The sequence below is a fragment of the Halichoerus grypus genome, chromosome 15 (genome assembly GCF_964656455.1).
Source record: "Halichoerus grypus chromosome 15, mHalGry1.hap1.1, whole genome shotgun sequence".
NCBI lineage: Eukaryota > Metazoa > Chordata > Mammalia > Carnivora > Phocidae > Halichoerus > Halichoerus grypus.
The window spans coordinates 2469913-2487770 of NC_135726.1; the positions used below are offsets into that span (position 1 = coordinate 2469913).

General features: G+C 52.2%; 1 long non-coding RNA gene across 1 annotated transcript in view; it reads left to right on the forward strand.

Moving 5' to 3' along the window:
* Positions 1-1188: 1188 nt before the first annotated feature.
* LOC118548894 (uncharacterized) overlaps positions 1189-17858 on the forward strand; it is a 33161-nt gene continuing 16491 nt past the window's right edge. The window contains exons 1-2 of the long non-coding RNA XR_004923793.2: positions 1189-1321; positions 1413-1533. This is a non-coding gene — a long non-coding RNA (uncharacterized LOC118548894). The remainder of the gene's footprint in view (positions 1322-1412; positions 1534-17858) is intronic.

Sequence of the window (17858 nt, forward strand, 5' to 3'; positions counted from 1 at the left end):
ATTATGATAATTACATTACAGAATTACATTACATTTATTAATATTCATGACTCTATTCAACTGAATGGTGAAGCCCTTGGAAGTTGTAACTATGGTTTAATCAGCTCTGGATCCCCACTGCCTGGTACCTAGTAGATGCTTACTAAATACTTGTTGAAAGAGTTAATGAATGAATGTGTGAGTATGAGTGACTGAATGTGCTCTTGGGAAAATGAGCATTTTTAAGATTTATTTTCTCTTTTGGAAAATAAGGCTAATGTTGGCACTATTTCATTGTAAGGGTTGGGTAGGGTACCCAGAGCGCTGAGCAGTTGGGTGCTGACACATGGTAAGTGCTCCATGTGGGACTGGGTGTTGCTGGTGATGGTGATGATGATGGTAATGGTGGTGATGATGATGAGGATGATGGTGGTCATGGTGATGTTGATGAGGATGATGGTGATGATGGTGATGATGAGGATGGTGGTGATGGTGACGATGGTGATGATGATGGTAACGGTGGTGATGTTGAGGAGGATGATGGTGGTGATGGAGGTGATGATGGTGATGATGAGGATGGTGGTGATGGTGATGACGGAATGGTGATGGTGATGGTGGTGATTATGGCAGTGACAACACTGGAAGAGGAGAATAGAAAGGAAAATGAAGAAAGGAATTTACTTTGCTAATCATCACTAACAAATCAATGTTAAGGTTGGAATTCCATGGTCAGCCCTAACCAGAGCAGTTTCTCTGGAAGCATAAGACAAATGAGGGCTCTGCCTTGGAACTCCATGTGAACTCACCCTAGTGGGTTGGGGTCAAACTCTGGGCAGTGGATTGGCTCATTAAACAAATGACCTAATTTAGTACTTAAGACACCCAAAATTTACTAGACTAATTTGTCAAGTCATCCAGAACAACCAAACCACAAACACTTGGCCTAGTAGGTTTTAATGGAATTATAGACAAAATTCAGATTAACCCCTCAGTAAAAGGTTCAATTAAAGTAGAGCTGACAATTTAGTCTCTGGAACACTGAGGGGACTTTTATGGGCTGGTATAAATCTTCTGGCTAATTCTTTCATCTTGTCCTTTCCATTTTTAGCACCTCTCAAGAATGGTTTATGGAACTGGGGAGTAGGAAGCAGGAAGTAGGAAACAGGAAGTAGAAGCATTCTATTTTGGATGTGGCGACTGATAAGCATGTTCAGGCCCAGTTTCCTTGGGGAGCAGCTGTGGAAAGGGGTCGTCCCGCTGGCTGGCTAGCAGCAGGGACCGAATGACTGAGTCAGGGAGCCAGCATCTGACATGAGCCAGAAATTTAAAAATATTGACTGAAGTATGGTTACCACAGGATATGTTCTTTTAAATCTAAATCTCTGGTCACACCTCCCTTGATAACTGAGGTAATATTTGGCATTTTTCTGCAGAGCAGCCGGAAAGAGCAGCCCTTGCCGGTTTCACTGTTCGAGGCGGTAGAAGCGGTGATGGGAGTCGTGTTGTGGGGCGCTCTCCTCCCTCAGATCACCTGGACAGCTGTCTGCTTACACGGTGAGAATTGCAAAGCTTCCCGTTTCAAGATCCATCTGGTTCTCACATCAGGCTAAGCCATGGTCTTCGGAGAGAGCCGGAGCACACCCAGGAGATGCGAAAATGTAGGAACGAGCGTGTTTATATTGTATTTGCATTAATGCTTCCTAGAGTTTATTTTCAAAGTGAAGAAAGAACAATGCATGGTAGGCTATTAAACCCAAACATAATCAGTTTAAAGTTAGGGGTGTGCTCCTAAGAATATTTTTCTCCTGTTCTGAAGGGTCCACTTGAGCAGGGAGTGGGGGTGGGGGACGGGCTGCGGCGAGCTCTCCTCGGGCCTGGGTCTGCCCCTGGGCCACTGCTGTTTGTCATATGGAGTGGATTAGCCTCTCTCACACTGTCAACTTGGGTGTTCTGCGCACAGCCTGTTTTTGCTGGGGTCTTGGTTTTGCTTTTTATAACGGCAGGAAGTGCCCCTCTCGGACCACATGTGAAATCGTGTGGGAACGGTGGGGAGGGGTGAGGGGGTGTGGACATGAGAAAGCCTCCCCTCAGATGGACGGGTGTGGGGGGAAGCGGGGAGGGAGAGATGCGTGCTGGCCAATTTAACTTTACGGGCCCGGTTGGCAGGAGGACGGGGAGGCGGAGGCTTTCTTGATGGAACCCGCCTGTCCCTAATAGATCTGCCCCTCATATTTACAATGCTGCGCAGAATCATGGCGGGGCCATTAAAGCACGACGGACTGCAGCTGCTGCTTAATTTGTTCTAAATTTCCTGCTGGCCTCGCCAGACATGTACAGGAAATGGGCGGTAAATGTTTAATAGGTCATACCTAACCAGACAATTAACAGGTGCTGTCATTTAGAAAATCCCACACGGTGTGCGTGCCTATCCAGAACGGGATCAAGCGTGCCGTTTTGTTTTGTTTTTTCCTTTTGAATAAAGGCAGGTATAACGTGATGGGGTGGGACCCAACAGGGGACTTCATCGAATAAAACTCAGAGTAGGGGCGTTCTCCCCGATCTCACCTGTGGTCAGCCCTGCCCTTCCGTATCCGAGGACACTGCCCCGTGGAGGCCCCGAGCCGGGGACTTCCACAGCGAGTGGATGCTGGGCGCCAGGAGCCTCTGGGTTCACAGAGAAGGGGCTTCCTCCCCTGTGGCTCCTTTGCCCGCCTGTTCCCTCAGCGGCGGGGGGGGGGGGGGGGGGGGGTGCAGCGACAGCGAATACAGAGGGCGGCAAAGGCCCTTCTATGGCCTAGGAGCTCTCGGATAGGATCAGAAGTCCAGTCAGGTCTGGAATGGAGGAAAGTGTGTGTGCGTGCTTGCGTGCGTGTGCATGCGTGCACACGTGTGTGCACGTATGTACACCTGAGTGGGGTGGGGGAGCCGTCATAGCCTGGCCAGGGTTATCCTCGCAGTGGGTCCCTGTGGCCATCTCCCCCCAAATCCTCAGGACCTTCAGTTCTGCCACAGCACCTTATCAGACCTACCCCCTAGCCCTAGGAGGGAGGTGTCATATCACTTCCGCTTTTACGAAGGGGAAACTGAGGCACCCATGGGCTCAGAACCTTGCTACCAGCAGAGCTGGGAATTGAACCCAGAAATCTTGACTTTAGAGCCCTGCGTCGACAGCACCACCGAAGAACACACCAGAAGAGAGAACACCACGACTCCATACCCAGCCACCAACCTGTTAAGATGTTGACACCATTTCCTTGAGCTTTCCTTTATGGAATATGAATATATATATATATATATTTTTTTTTTTTAACAAAATCAATGTTTTGTTCTCTGTGGCATTTTGCAACCTTGTCCTTATAATTACTCTTCAATGGTGATGACTTCCCATTGTTCACAGGCAGAAATACAGTTTCTAATGGCTGCGTCTCTTCCATCTAACAGATAATGTGTTAAATGATCCAGTCAATCCCTTTTCTTGACGTTTAGGCTACTTCTAGTTTTTCTTATTTATAAAGCATGCATATCCTTGTTTATATCTCTGATTATTTTAGTGTTTTTATGGTTGGAGCGAAGGAAGCCAACACATACAATTCAGGGGGGAGGCTGGGCTGCAGAGAAGGTGGGAGCAGGGGAAGTAGACATCCGCTTATGGCCTTGGTCTCTGGCAGAGAAGGTGTCGGGCAGGGTGGAGTCGTCATACCTGAGCGTTGTTGGATTCCAACCTGGGTAGTTCCACTGACTGATTAGCCAACAACAAATGGTGAATATTCCCAGGAATGTAGCCTGAGCGAGAGAGGGAGCAGTGGGGGCTGAGCGCGACTCCGGGACAGAGTCGCCGGTAGACGACCCCACGTGAGGTGTGCTCGCTCAGTCCGCTCCTGGATCTGGTTCACTCCTTTCAGGACTTTGCGTTGTCACCGGGTCAAAGAGGGGGGCGTGGGATCCAGTCTCTGTTATGGGGTCAGTCACCCAGTGCCTGGCAGGGTCTTAAGGCTCATGGATCAGAACCCGCGTTTAGCTGGAGTTGAGGGAGTCATATGCACGCATAAAACTCAAGTCGTCCCTGAGACCTTAGGTCACTCGCATTTATCCCTCTCCCACCTCCCACAGAACAGCACCTGGGATATGTAGACAGCGATTCAAGCCAGTGGGCGCTGTGCCAGGCTGGGTCAGCCCTGAGGGCCGGGAGCTTCCCCTGGGCGGCCCGCTGCCTTGTCTCTGCCCCGAGGCTCCGTACAAAGCCCCTCCACAGATGCGTGTGCGGGCAAACCCAGCCTGTGAGCACAGAGAACTTAGGCTCAAGATGTCTTTCCACCTCACCTCAGATGTCCGGAGAAGTCGAGCTCAACCAAGGTTTCCAACAGAGAGAATCGTCCCGTGTGAGGTTCTCGGATAACATGGACACGCTGGTCAACGGCACGTTCCCCCACACGTCCACACCACCTTTATGTTCATTGCGATCTTGGGCATGAGAGCTGTTGGATTCGGGGCTGGCAGGGCGGTGACGCGGCTGCTCTGGGACTGAGCTTTCCCGGGACATGGGCTTCGGGGGTGGGACGAGGAAGGTCCCTCGCAAAATGGATGTTGGGCACGTTACCCAGAGGCATCTTCTGACAGAGCAAGTTACCGAAGGCTGAAGACGCCCGTGGCCCCCCGCGTTGGCGCAGCCGGTCAGAGGCTGAAGCGAATGCGCCCCCCAGGTCTCCCGACCCCCACGTGCCATGCCACAACCCCGTGCAGACATCGGGATGGAGGTGGTTGCACTGGCTCCCGGGCGGCCCCCGCCCCCATCCTCCCTGGTACCACCTACGTGAAGTTCAAGTCTACCGGCGTTCAAAAGATGGTTTAAAAACAACATCCGAAAAGTCTTCCAATAGTTCATGACTAATGGGCTGGACTTGGCTGTCCAATAAATTGTCTACTCGCCGCTGCAGTTACACGGACGACCCTCAGGCGCCCTTATCAGCACTTGATGCTCGTGTAAACCAACCTCGTTAATGACAGGATGAAAGCAGGGACACTGTGCAGGCCTCCACCTGCTGTCCTCCTCACCCTTTGAAGCCCAGCTGCTAATAGCGCCGCCGGCCACAGACATAAAAGCGGGTGGCAGGTGATGCAGACATGTCTCCTTTCAAACTGTTGATGCCGGTTGTCACTTCTGCCAGAGGCTGCTTCTGTTCTTGTTGGTCACGGCAGAGCCGCCCTCGTGGGGCACAGTGACACCCCTACCTGAGAGATTTGAAGATTTGAACATAGATGTGTTAAAGTTTTTACACACTGTTCACTTAAAAACAGGATATTTTATCTAAAAACCTAGAGCTCCAGCTTTTCTTGATCAGTCGGAAGACCCACCCACAGCTGGACCTTCCCTGTGGCGGCTGGCTGGATGTGGGTAGGGCCGTCCCCAGGATGGGGACGTGCCCTGTTGTCGTGCACCGGCTCGCTGTGTCTGTAAGCCCCACACCCGGCCACTATACACGGTGAAGTCTGGGTCTCTCATTCTAGTCCTTAAAACCCCCACTAGGGGAGAAGAGATGGGAAAGAGGGTACAAGAGGTGTAGAAAGAACTCCTGGCAGGAAGTCACCTGTCTGGTGGTCTGGCATTGTGTCTGGGCTCCACTGTGGATGTCACGTGGGGATTACCAGCCCACCTGACGCCTGGGCTCCTCACCTGTGTGAGTTTCAGGCGGGAGCGACCTCGAGAGTCCTTGCGAAGCTCAGCTCCTCTTTCTCTGCCGTACGGTGTGGAGTTTTCCATTCCTCACCTCCCTCCCAGGTGGGGAAATTCACACCAATGGAAAACGGTGGAAGGAAAACTAACTTGAGGGGTTCTGGGTCTGGTGACACCTGCCTGGGACCCAGAACAAGCCACCAAGTCTTTCTGGGCCTCAGTTTACAAAGCAAGAGGGTTGGGACAGTCTGTCCATGTGAATCAGGAGCCTTGGAGATGCCTTCTCCTCATCCAGGTGACATGGCCAGTGTTGAGAGACCACAAAGTCCAGATGTGTCCCCATGGCCTTGGGAAGGGACAGAGCATTCAGTGTGGAGAGGACCTGGGTGGTGGGGAGGATGGGAGCTGGAATGTTCTCACTGGGATTTCAACTGCAGCCCCCTCACCTCCTGAATGGGTGACCTCAGGCAAGCTTTTCACCTCTCTGGCATCCAGTTTCCTTATCTGTCAAACAGTACTGACCTTGGAGGAATTCTTGTTGAAATAGGATCACAGATGTACAAGACAGGTAGCCTGGCGACTGGCTCCCGTCACTAGGAGTCCCTGAGGATGCAAAATCCTAATTCTGTCCCAGAGACCTGGGTGTGCTGGGCGGGTGTGTCAACCCTACATAGATCCCATGAGTTACATGCCTTTGGTGGGGAAGAGCCGTTGCCCACCCAAACCCAGCCTTGGGCTTGGAACAGCCCTGCTGCCTCCACTCTGCAAGGAGGCCCTGCAGACCTACCATGAGCCCAGCACCGAGGGGTCAGAAGCGTCTGCGTGGTCCCAGCCTGCAGAAAATGACTCTTGTGCTGAGAATATCAGAGCCTTGGGGGAGAGAGGAGGGGAGAAAGAGGAAAAAAAGAAGCATGTGTGTGGGGAGAGGTGATTACGTGAGAAGGTGAATGCCCAGTGAACCCTCTTCTCCCTAATAGACTGATAAGATGGCCTGCCAAGGGGGGAGGATGCTCGAGGAGAGGTGTAACATATTTAGGTCATAGGAGTTGAAAAGGTAGCTGCCTGGGACTGAGCGTGTGTGTGGGCACTGTTGGTTTGGAAATGTGGGGCTGAGGCAGAGGAAGAAGTCATAAAGGATGCTGGAGGTTTCTGTGCAGACAGGGAAGGGGTGGTGTTGACGTTAACCAGATTGGTGGAGCAGTAAGTATGGGTGGGCTGAAGGGGCGAGGCAGGTGCACGAGGCTTGGCGTGTCGGGACATTTGGCTCAAGAGTCTCATCCAGTTTCCTTTGGGAACCCCAGTTGACTTGGATCTATGTTAAAAGACCTCAACCCTCTTATGTGGAGCAAAGTCACCCCGCAATTTGGAGTTGATGCTCCGTAAGTATTTGTAGGTTCACTGAGTGAGTTACTGAGACGGAGAGCAGCCTGACCCACTGCAGGACCTGCGTGGGGACGTCCCTGTGGTCATGCCCTGAGTCAGCATGGTGCAAGGACAGCCGGACTGAGTTTGCTGCTTCGGTGGCACTGGGGTGCCAGGAAACAGCTGGATTCAGGTTCTAGGAATGTGTTCTAATAAGACATCAGAAGTGGGGGGATATAGTGTGGCAGTCAGGATCAGAAGAGGGGCTACAGTTCCAACACAGGGAGCGGCCCTCGTGTGAGTTTTTAGGCACGGCACTTACCAGGATCCCATCCCTCAGGCATTTCCATGGTGGGAATAAGATATTGGAAGGTCAGGTGGCATCCCACTAGCTACACATTAGAATCACCTTGGGACCTTTTAAAACTAACCCCCCCCCCCAGGGTGCATACCTCGACTGCACATCTAGGATCATAAGTGATTGCAGTCCTTCTGTTGTAATGGCTGGTTTGCTGGTCTACCTCCTCTATCTATACTTTCTGTCTCGCAGGCTTGACCAAGGGTCCAGGCCTTTAGTAATATTTATTGAGTGTAAGAATGAATGAGCGGTAGACTCTGTCCCCAGCCAGCTTTCACCCTGGGGAAGAGTGGAGGAAAACGATGAGCAGACAAGGAGATGCTCCCTCCCGTCCTGGTCCTGCCATTCTCTGGCTGTGTGGTTCAGGGACAAGCTGCTTCATAATCCTGGGCCCCACGCTCTCCAAGGACCCTGGGTTGTGTGAGCACTCACTTCCCCACAGCATGGGTTGCTGCCAGAGAGACTTGCATTCACAGGGTGTGGAGATGCTGGTATCCTCCTCCCGATTTTCCTCTCTGACATGGAGTGGAGCTTTCCTGGGCGTGGGTGGTCCGAGGCTGCTGGGCAGACGTCAGGTAGTGCGGGCTCTCACACGTTCTTCAGACCTAACCCCTGGAAGACAATTCCTGCATGGAGGGCCCCTGCTCAGGGCTTCCGGGCACTTTTGGAACTGCACCTTCGTGCGAGCGTGGCCAGGCCTGACCCCGTTCTCAAAGGGTCCCCTCCAGCTTCTCTTTCCCCCACGTCAGCACCTGCTGTGGCCCTGTTGTTGGGGTTTGGGGCTGCAAGTACGGGGCTCACACAGGCATACTGTCTGCTGATGGCTGGCCCCTGTCTCCTCCTGTCTCCCCTCTGTCCTTCCCTTTGAAGTCAGTGGGGCTCTGTGCAGGGCTGAGAATGCAGGGGTGTGGAAGTGAAGAAGCTGGTTCTGGGGGTTCTGGCCAGGATGGAGGGCAGAGGTACCAGAAGTCTCACTGGACGGCTGGGCATGGCAGCCTTCAAGTGCAATTTTTCCAACGCGAGAGGTTTGGAAAGTCTTCAGATAAACCTCTGACACCCTGGACTCAGAGCCCGGTTCAACCTGAAACCATGGCCCACCCGCTCCAGGAGAACGTTTCCAGGCCCACAGAGCATCTTGGGGGAGTTCCTCCTCAGCTCGCTCAGAGGCTGGGCTGAGCCTCAGACACACAGCCAAGCCTGGAGCCTTTGATGAGCGGTCACACCTTTCCATGCCTTTCATTCAGGACGGACCTGGAAGCTGCAGCTAATTGGATTTGGGTTTGGACGGCTTCCTGCGGCATGCACGATTGCACTGAGGTCACCTGGCCTGGGGTTGGCCAGAGGCCTGAGCTTTCGCGAGGCCAAGAGTTGGGCATGCAAGGGATCCAGTGCTCTTCCATCCCGAGGGGGGCATAACTTGAGTGAGGAGGAAGAGGCCAAGGTCCATGTTGCTCCAGAACCCACTGTCCTCCAAACACGCTTGCGTCAGGTAGGGCAGAGGGAAGAGGCAGGGAGGCAAGCAGCTTGTGCTCAAGCCAGAATATGAGCTGCGTGCGCATCTGCGCCCTGGGCATGCTCGCCTCTGAATGTCTCTCTGTCTTCCATGTGTAGGGGACTGGGGAGAGGAGGATGAGGAATGGAGACATACAGGAAACAGAGCTCAGAACACGCAACTCTAAAATGCAGTCATTCACTCAACACACTTTGTTTTGAGCATCTGATCGATGTAAGAAATTGTGTTCGGTCTGCAGCAGATGGAAAAAAAGAAATGGTTCGTTCCTTCAGAAGTGCTGGAGAACAGGACATTGGGCATGAGTCAGGTTTCAGACACAAGGCCGTGGGCCCCGAGGCAGGTAGTTTGATGTCCCTGAGCCTCAGTTTCCTCCCCATGGAGGTGTTCTAAGGATCCAGGGACCCGAAGCACGAGCAGTCGGGGCTAGCACAGGGCGAGCCCTGGGGTGGTGGTGGCTGTAGGTGGTGGCAGCCGCCCGGCAGGGGATGTAACACATGTACACTTCGGCACTTCTGTTTCCATGTTGTCTGTTCCTACCTGCATCATGGCATTTCCCATGCATGGTGACTACTGGTTCCCATGTTGGGTGTCCCCTGGATGACCCTGGAGCTTCTCGTCCACAGGAGCCTCACATGATTCACATTTGAACCCTCAGCCTCAGACAAAGAGCTGGCACGTGGTAAATCCACGTGCACACTCTCCCCCAGCTCTCCCAGCCCCCGCACCGGTCCATTTTTCTCTTGCATGCTGTGTAACTTCTTCACCATGGTTTCTATCTCTGCCCACTGGAGTATCAGCTCCAGGAGAGCAGGAATTTCTTCTCTCTCTCTCTCTTTCTCTCTGTTTTTTAGAGAGAGAGCATGCACACAAGCAGGAGGGGAGGGGCAGAGGGAGAGGGAGAATCTTAAGCAGGCTTCACGCTCAGTGCAGAGCCCAACGCAGGGCTCAGTCTCAGGACCCTGAGACATGACCTGAGCCTGAATCAAGAGTCGGACGCTTACCTGATTGAGCCACCCAGGTGCTTCGAAATTTTGTCTTTTTTTTTGATCACTGATCTGCGCCCAGTGCCAAGGTGCATCCTCTGGGCACAAACCCCTGCAGCGTCTGACGCAGTAGCTTCCGACACATGCTGTCAAATGGCTTCATGAATCAGGTACTGAGACCAAGCTGACTAGTTACTCCAGGCAGGAAAGGTCATGGAGGAGAAGCATGTTCTAGCGCAGAGGACAAGCACGCCCAGAAGTCAGGCCCAGCCAGTCCCAGCCTCTGTCCCTCTGCTTCCCGTCTGTGGCACTTCTGCGGGTCAGCCCCCAGAGCCTCAGCCAGCACATCCACAGTGTGGGAACAATAACGGGGTCTGCTGCCGAGATGCGGGAGAAGGAGCTGCAGTGATGGATGGGGAGTGCTTAGCGCCCGGCCTGCCCCGAGATGTGATGACGATGTCAGCCGTTGTTGCAGCCACATTGTGCCCTGAAGCTGGTCATCGGGAAGAGCTGTGTCCTGTCGTCTGCCAGAACAGCATCACCTTGTCCTCCTGTTACAACCCCTGTTAATGTTCCGTGTGGCCATCTGACTTGGCAGCCGGGGGGGACGTGTTCCCCCCATCACTGACAGCTGCAGGACCTCAGTCCCCCTGGTGGGTTTAGTCTGCTGCTGGAGCCACGAGCTCTGTGGCTCCTATCACTCTGGTACAGTGGGACCCCCGTGACCCATTCCTGCCCCTGTGCCCCCGGCCGCCCAGTGAAATGCTGCTCCAGACCATCCTGTGTGTGCAGGGGCCTGAGTTCAAATTACGTGCTTCCCAATCCCACTGCCCAGGCATGCATTTCTGGAGCACCTGCTATTTGCGCAGGGGCTTGGCTTGCTGTGTCCACTGTCCTCCGAGCCCCCACCCCTCTACCTGCCACATCTGGGACTCATTGGTGCCGTCACGACCACTTGTTTATGTGTAATTTCTGGCTAAGACTTGAAAGTTGAACTACCATTCCTTTGTCTAAACAGTCACTACTGTTATACAAAAAGCAGGCCATCCCCCGGCTTGGATGTTGGACCAGAATATCTATTCCCAGGGCTCCTCGTGAGAGAAATCAAAGGGGCTTGTTTACTCCCAAATGAAAACTCACAAAGTTCAGGATCCCCTGGGAGTGGCCATCTCACTGGGAGGAAAATGCCTCCTGAGAAGCTCACGGTGAAGCCGACAGGTTTGTTTATGGAGACGGTCTTCTCTGGTTAGGAGTCAGACATCCCGAGACTGCGGGCAGGCGGAGGTTGGGTCCTCCCACTGGGGGACAGGACTGTGTCCTCGAGGTGGGCTCGGCGGGTTCCCCTGCAGCCCGTCCCACAGCCAGAACCTCCCTGCTTGCTCGCTCATCTCTCTCCTTCCCCCCAGGGCTGGCGCAGAGGCAGGGCGGTTTCCAAGAGAAAGTCTCCTTTGTTTCTCCTGCACATGTTTTCATTAGAAAGCAGCTTCTCCTGTGTGCGTCGTCCCTGACCTCTCGAAGCCCCGGTCACTGGGTTTCGGGACCACAGTTTGGACAGCTGCACACGCTGGTTGGACAGGTATCTGAGCAGGACGGCGGCTCACCGCGCCCAGGGAGGCCCCGGCACGGCCCCGACCCTCCTGCAGGCGGGGGCCCCGTGGAGCATCCGTCCCTTCCGTGGCCAGCTGTCCATCAGAGCGGGTCCAGCGGCCCTTCCATGGATGGGAGAGCTCCCACGTGGCCCCAGCTTATCATTTCTTCAATTATGCCTTGGAGGGGACGGGGGAGGGGGCTAGTGGCTTGCTGACGTCCATTTCTCCCTCCCGTGGTGTCAGGGTCCAGAGGACTTGCACCTGACACGGTTCTCGGGGCTGGGGATGGCGAGTTGTAGGAGGGCCTCACACACAAAGTGCAACAGTTCCCGGAATGAGGCCCGGGAGCCCCTCAATGCCCCCAGAGCCTTGTAGAGTGCGGTGCTAGCTGCCGTCAGGTGCAGAGCCTGGCAGCTCTTCTGAGAGCCGTCTGGAGCTGCCCACACCACGCTCCCAAAGCCGGGGGGCTTCAAACCACCGAAACTTCGTCTCTCCCAGTTCCGGCGGCCAGAAGTCTGAGGTCAGGGTATCGGCAGAGCTGTGCTCCCTCTGCGTGCTCCAGGGGAGGTTCCTTCCTGCCGCTTTCCTGCCTTGTGGTGCTGCCATCAGTCCCTGGCTTATGGCCACGTCCCTCCCATGGCTGCCTCTGTCTTCATGTGTGTGTCTTCCATCTCAGTATGTCTGCGTCCAAATTTCGTTCTTCTTCTTGGGGCACCAGGTATTGGATTCAGGCCCCTCCACTCCAGCATGACCTCATCGTCATTTGATGGTGTCTGCAAAGCCCCTTTTTCCGAATAAGGCCACGTCCACGGGTGCACCACATCCACGGGTAGGGGGGTTAGAACTTGAACACATCTTTTCAGGGGCCGAAATTCTACCCAGTACAGAGCTCTTCTCTGCAAGGACCCGTGTTGGTTTTCTCATCTGTAAATGGGGTAATGGTCCGGCCTCCTTCACTGGGGGATGTGGGCGGTAAATTGGCTAAGAGCTGTAGTGTGCTCATAGCCTGGCGCACAGGGAGCGGGATGCCAGGGGCTTTGTTCTTACTACTATCCTCGGGCACAGGGCTCCAGAAACAACATGAAAGAAAGAGGGTCAGGGTCAGACGCACATGATGTACTTTAGTGACCTCCAGGTACCGTTAGAATAAAACCCACATAGCCCAACCCTCATTCCGTCCACCAGGCTGGCCACACGGGCCTCTCTTCCTCCCCACGTCACCCTGGCTGCTGCCGTGGGGACTCTCTCCCATGCCATCGCCGATCCCATTGCCTGGAAGGCTCTTCGCTAGGTCTGTGATGGCTGGGCTGCTTCTCAGCTTCCCACCAACCCCGTGGCCAGGTGACCCTGCAGGACTGCATCTTGTCACCCCACTGCCGTGCTGCTGCGCTGCTTTCTCCGTGCCACTAACGGGGTGTCATTTTACCGAGGTCGGTGTTTGCTTGTGCTCGTTATCCGAACAGGTTTAGAATGTAAACCCCACGAGGGCAGGAGCTGCCTGCTTCGTTCTTCTCAGTATGTGCCTGGCACTGTGGGCACTCTGTGGTCAGACCACCTGAGCCCCTTCCGGGGGCGGACGCCTTCTTGTTGGGAGCCTCCATCTGGGGGCCCATGGGGAAGAGCAGAGCTTGGTTTGGCTCACCCGGCCTTATGTTTTCCTGTCTTCTTTGTTTCTGTTGGAGTTTTTATTTTGAAAAGAATTGGGGTCCACCCATAGAAAAATTCCCAGATGTTACAATGGACTCCCATAGTTTTGCTACCTGGATTCACCTAGGTCAATATTTAGCTGTATCTGCGCTTTAGTTCCTTTTCTTTCTCATGGTCATTTCATGGTCATTGCTTATTGCTTTACTTTTGCTGAACTCCTTGAAAGTAATCTGTAGGATGTGTCCCTTTTTACCTCTGAAGACATCAGCATTGTCCCGTAGGAACAAGGAATTCTCCTGCACAACCACGATGTCACGGTGCTTGAGCAAATGCTCATGTTCCCATGTCACTGTGTGTCCCAATACGGTGCTTTATGGCAACTGTCAGCCTCCTGTCCGGGCTTCAACCTGGACTCAACATCACTGCCGCCATCATGCCTCATTGGTCTCCTTGAATCTGGAACTTTCCTCAGCCTGTCTTCACCTTTCATTTCACCAGCACTTTGGAAGAGGGCAGACTTTGTAGCTTGTCCCTCTGTTCAAGTTTGTCTGATAGGATTTAACTGAGCTTACACATTCTGGGAAATTCAGGATTTTTAGAAATGAGGGGCTTTTCCATTATAAAAAAAAAAAAGACTTCACGTTTTAAAAAATCAATACATTTAACAACATTGGGCCCAAATTCCACATGGCTTGTTGTGCACAGTGCCCGCCCCGAGCCTTCCGTCTCAGGGGCGGTAAGTGTGTGACCCTTGCCATCGTGGTGGGAGGGAGTGGCTCCTCGGTCACCGCGTGACCCTGGACATGTCTCAGAGAATAATAACAGAGGACACATTTGACGAGAGAACGTCTCACAAGTGGCAGGGCCCAGAAGACGTGATCTTTTCCCTCTAAATCTGCGAAAGATTTAAACAGACGCTTCCTGCCAGAAGGAGGGGCACGGGGCGCCAGAGGAAGACAGCGCCTAAAGGAGAACAGTTGCTGTGCTGCACGGACTTGTGCAGTAGCAGAAGAAACAGGTGATGAGTGGCCCTGCTGTGCTGCACGGACTTGTGCAGTAGCAGAAGAAACAGGTGACGAGTGGCCCTGCTGTGCTGCACGGACTTGTGCAGTAGCAGAAGAAACAGGTGATGAGTGGCCCTGCTGTGCTGCACGGACTTGTGCAGTAGCAGAAGAAACAGGTGACGAGTGGCCCTGCTGTGCTGCACGGACTTGTGCAGTAGCAGAAGAAACAGGTGACGAGTGGCCCTGCTGTGCTGCACGGACTTGTGCAGTAGCAGAAGAAACAGGTGACGAGTGGCCCTGCCAAGAAGTGGCCCTGTAACTCTTCCATAAAGGGCTTATCAGCCGCGGAGATCTTTCTCAAGAACTTAGACGCTGACAGCCCTCTGCAGTGAGAATGTCAGTCTCAAAGAGGAGAGCCATGCCCGTGTGGGCTGCCACAGGCCTCGGCCAGGACACAGCAACACCCCGGCCATGTGCGCTGCGAGGACCTTACCTAACCCCCCGTCACAGTCGTAATTTCCTGAGTTCAGACAAGTTCATGCTCAGTGCTGACCACCCCCCGCCCCCCGCAGCTGCAACATTCCCATATTTTGAATAAATGCAAAGTGACCATTTTGATTCTTTTCAACCAATTCTTTGGCTCATCCTTCAAGTAAGTGCTTCTCAACCATTTCAAACGATATCTCCTTCCGAGAAACACAGAAACACATCCCATTTTATATACTGAGTTGCACACCCACTCCCCCAAAGGTCTACAGAGAATAAGTTCTCATTAATAATCACAATCCCATCTAAAAATCTCCACCAACCAAAAATATTTTGTCACTCTGCAGTTCCAAGTTTTGTTAAAAAGGATCACCCCCCATACATTATATAATATTGTCAAATGGAATATTCTTTTCTATTCTACATTTCTACTCTAGAGGTTGTGATTACCTATCCTGACCATCCATGCTCTGGGGAGGGCTGTCTGGGGGAGTGGACAGCACCCCTCCCCAGAGCATCTCTGACCTAAAGCTCTAGGATGGAGACCCTCCCGTGGGACACTGCTCTAAAGTCTTCACCAGGAGGCTGGTCTCAGGGTCTAAAGGAGCTGATCTCGTAGGATCTTCTCCAGGGTGTCCACTCACAGCCCCAGACTCCCTGCTCTCTCCACCTCCCTATTCCTCTCCCCTGTGGAGGAAATACTGACCCGTGGATAGGGAAAACAGAAAGCCAAGAGAGCAAAGCCACCAAAAATGCCCAACTACAAATGCACTCATGCATGTTCTTAAAAAACAAACAACAAACAAGGCATTTGGGGTGAGCTGAGCTGTTTACCTCCATATCTACAATGTGTTTGTTGATAGAGATCTGACTTGGAAACTTTCTTTCACAAAGATTAGGGCAAATTTTCCAGTTAATAATTATAGGTATTAGAAAACTGTCAGGGGATTTGGCCAGGAGACAAGGTAGGAAGGCTTTCCTCTTCATTTTTAGCTGTAGTAATAACAGCAACAGCCGATTTCAAACAAGATCACATAGACTCGCTGATTTGAATTATCCAGCATAATGGTCCAATGTGCTAAATTAACTGTGACATCTTCTAATTTTATTCAGGCATATGAAGAAAGTTTTTATGCCCAAGTGCATCCAAAGGCATTTTCAACTAGCTTTAAATAGGCTTTTAGCCTTGCTAAGAGAGGCAGTTCAGAACATGGGCTCTGGAGCCAGATGCTTGGGTTCGAGTCCTGCCACTGCCCCCTCCTGCCAGAGTCAGCCTCAGGCAAGTTACTTACTCCCTCTGGGCCTCAGTTTGCTTCTCTGAACAATAGGCACGATGATCACAGTACCCACAGTGTTGGAACAGACACTGTCCCGGCCATACAATTAAAGATGAAAGGGTGTTCAAGGGAGTTTATGTGGCTTGCCCAGGGTTACACAACCGGGCTCAAGGGGGTCTTCCGACTTCCATGTCTGGCTGATGCTGCCCCTGGAGCTACCTCTCTTCCACCTGGACTTGGAGGGGGAATACAGGCTTTGCTCAGTAGGACAGTCCCAAACAACCCACGCACCCATACGAGTGGGGTTGACCGCCATGCTGGGCTGTTAGGATGACCAGGTGGAGTGACAGCCTCATGGCTGACCCAGTTGCTCAGCCTTTATGACAAACGTAGTAAGCTGATGTGCAGCCAGAGACCTCATTTCAGGCAGAAACTGAGGGGCAGTTATTTTGTGAAAGAAAGAGCTCTAGATGGAGTTCTGGGACCAAAGCCAGGGATTCTCCCCCTGGTCCCAGCATGAAGCTCAAGGGCCTTGGCCCAGACCACACAGCCAGACTGTGATGGGCCCCACTGACTGTGGGGCCCACTGGACCCCAAGGCCCATGCTCTTAGCTACTTCCCCTCCCTGCCTTCCCCAGCTAACTTCATTTAGCCTTGAAGGAAACCAAGGGCTTGAGACACAAAGTCAAGATAATATTTCACGAACAGTGATTGTTAGATGCTGGTGATTAGCATTGGCTCTGGGATGACCAATTCTACATGTTTGTGTCCTAAAACTTACCTCTGTCCACTAAGGATTAACTACTTAATTTACCAGTGAGAAGACTAGGATTTAGTTACCACCTCCAGTCTCAGCTTTAAGCTTTGCTTATTTAACTGAGGGCTGCTGTCCTAAACAACAATGGCTTCATAAGACTGTCAGTTAGTCTTCTCATGATGCTCTTGTATTATTATGAGCGTCTCTAATAAGATCAAGTAGTTTTGGGTTATGTATCTTTCGCTTAATCTATTCAGAGCCTCCTTTTGCAAAGGATCAGTAGACACTTGTTTAATGAACAAACCAGTAGGTAGACATCCCCAATCCACAAAGGCACCATCAACAATAGATTGGTCCTTGACATTTGAGACTTTGAGATCCATGCAGGGATTATAAAATCCAATTATGAAATTGGTTTCATTTCTTCACTTGGAACACAAGCCATGCTTGTTAGATCCATGAGTCACCAGAACTGGCTCTGAAATATTTTGGCTATTCTAAAATTCAAACCAACTCCTAAAGATAAAGATTTGTTATCCCTAAAGATAATCAAAGATAGGAGCCACACACAAGTATCTTTGAAATGACAATAAGAAGGCAGTCTTCAAAGACCCTTTCTAGAATCATTTTGGGGACTGACAACACCATTAAAGCCAGTGACTTGGTTCCCTCTAAAGGGCCAATGCTTTAGCAGTAATGGTAGTATATTAAAGAACAAACCCTCCTACTTATGGAGGATGTACAGTTCACATCTGAGCCATCTTGACTTACATATTGGTCAGTCTTCACATCAACCTGGCCCATTGGCTGTCATCACTTCTACTCTACAGATGAGAAAACAGGTTGAAGGGGTGTAGAAGTTCAAATCACTCAGAGCACACAACCACCAAGGGCTGGAGTCAGGATCTGCACCCAGGTGTCGGCCTCTGAAGTGTGGGCCGTGGTTCATCTCTGCTCACACCCACTGTCTTATCTGACTCTTGTTCTAATGGGTTCTCCACTCCTGGCTTCACACTGAATCTCTGTGGGAGCCCTTGAGAGATGTAGGCGATGGAGTCCACCCAGATCAATTCAGTCATGATACATGGGGCTAGGACACTCCCAGTAAATGTCAGAAGTTTCCCACGGGGTTTCTGACGTGCTGCTGGGGTTGAAATCCCCTGGGGTGCATCATGAAAGGCACTGTGGGCCATGAGTATGAGGCTCATTTAGTCTATTTTGATGTATACTCC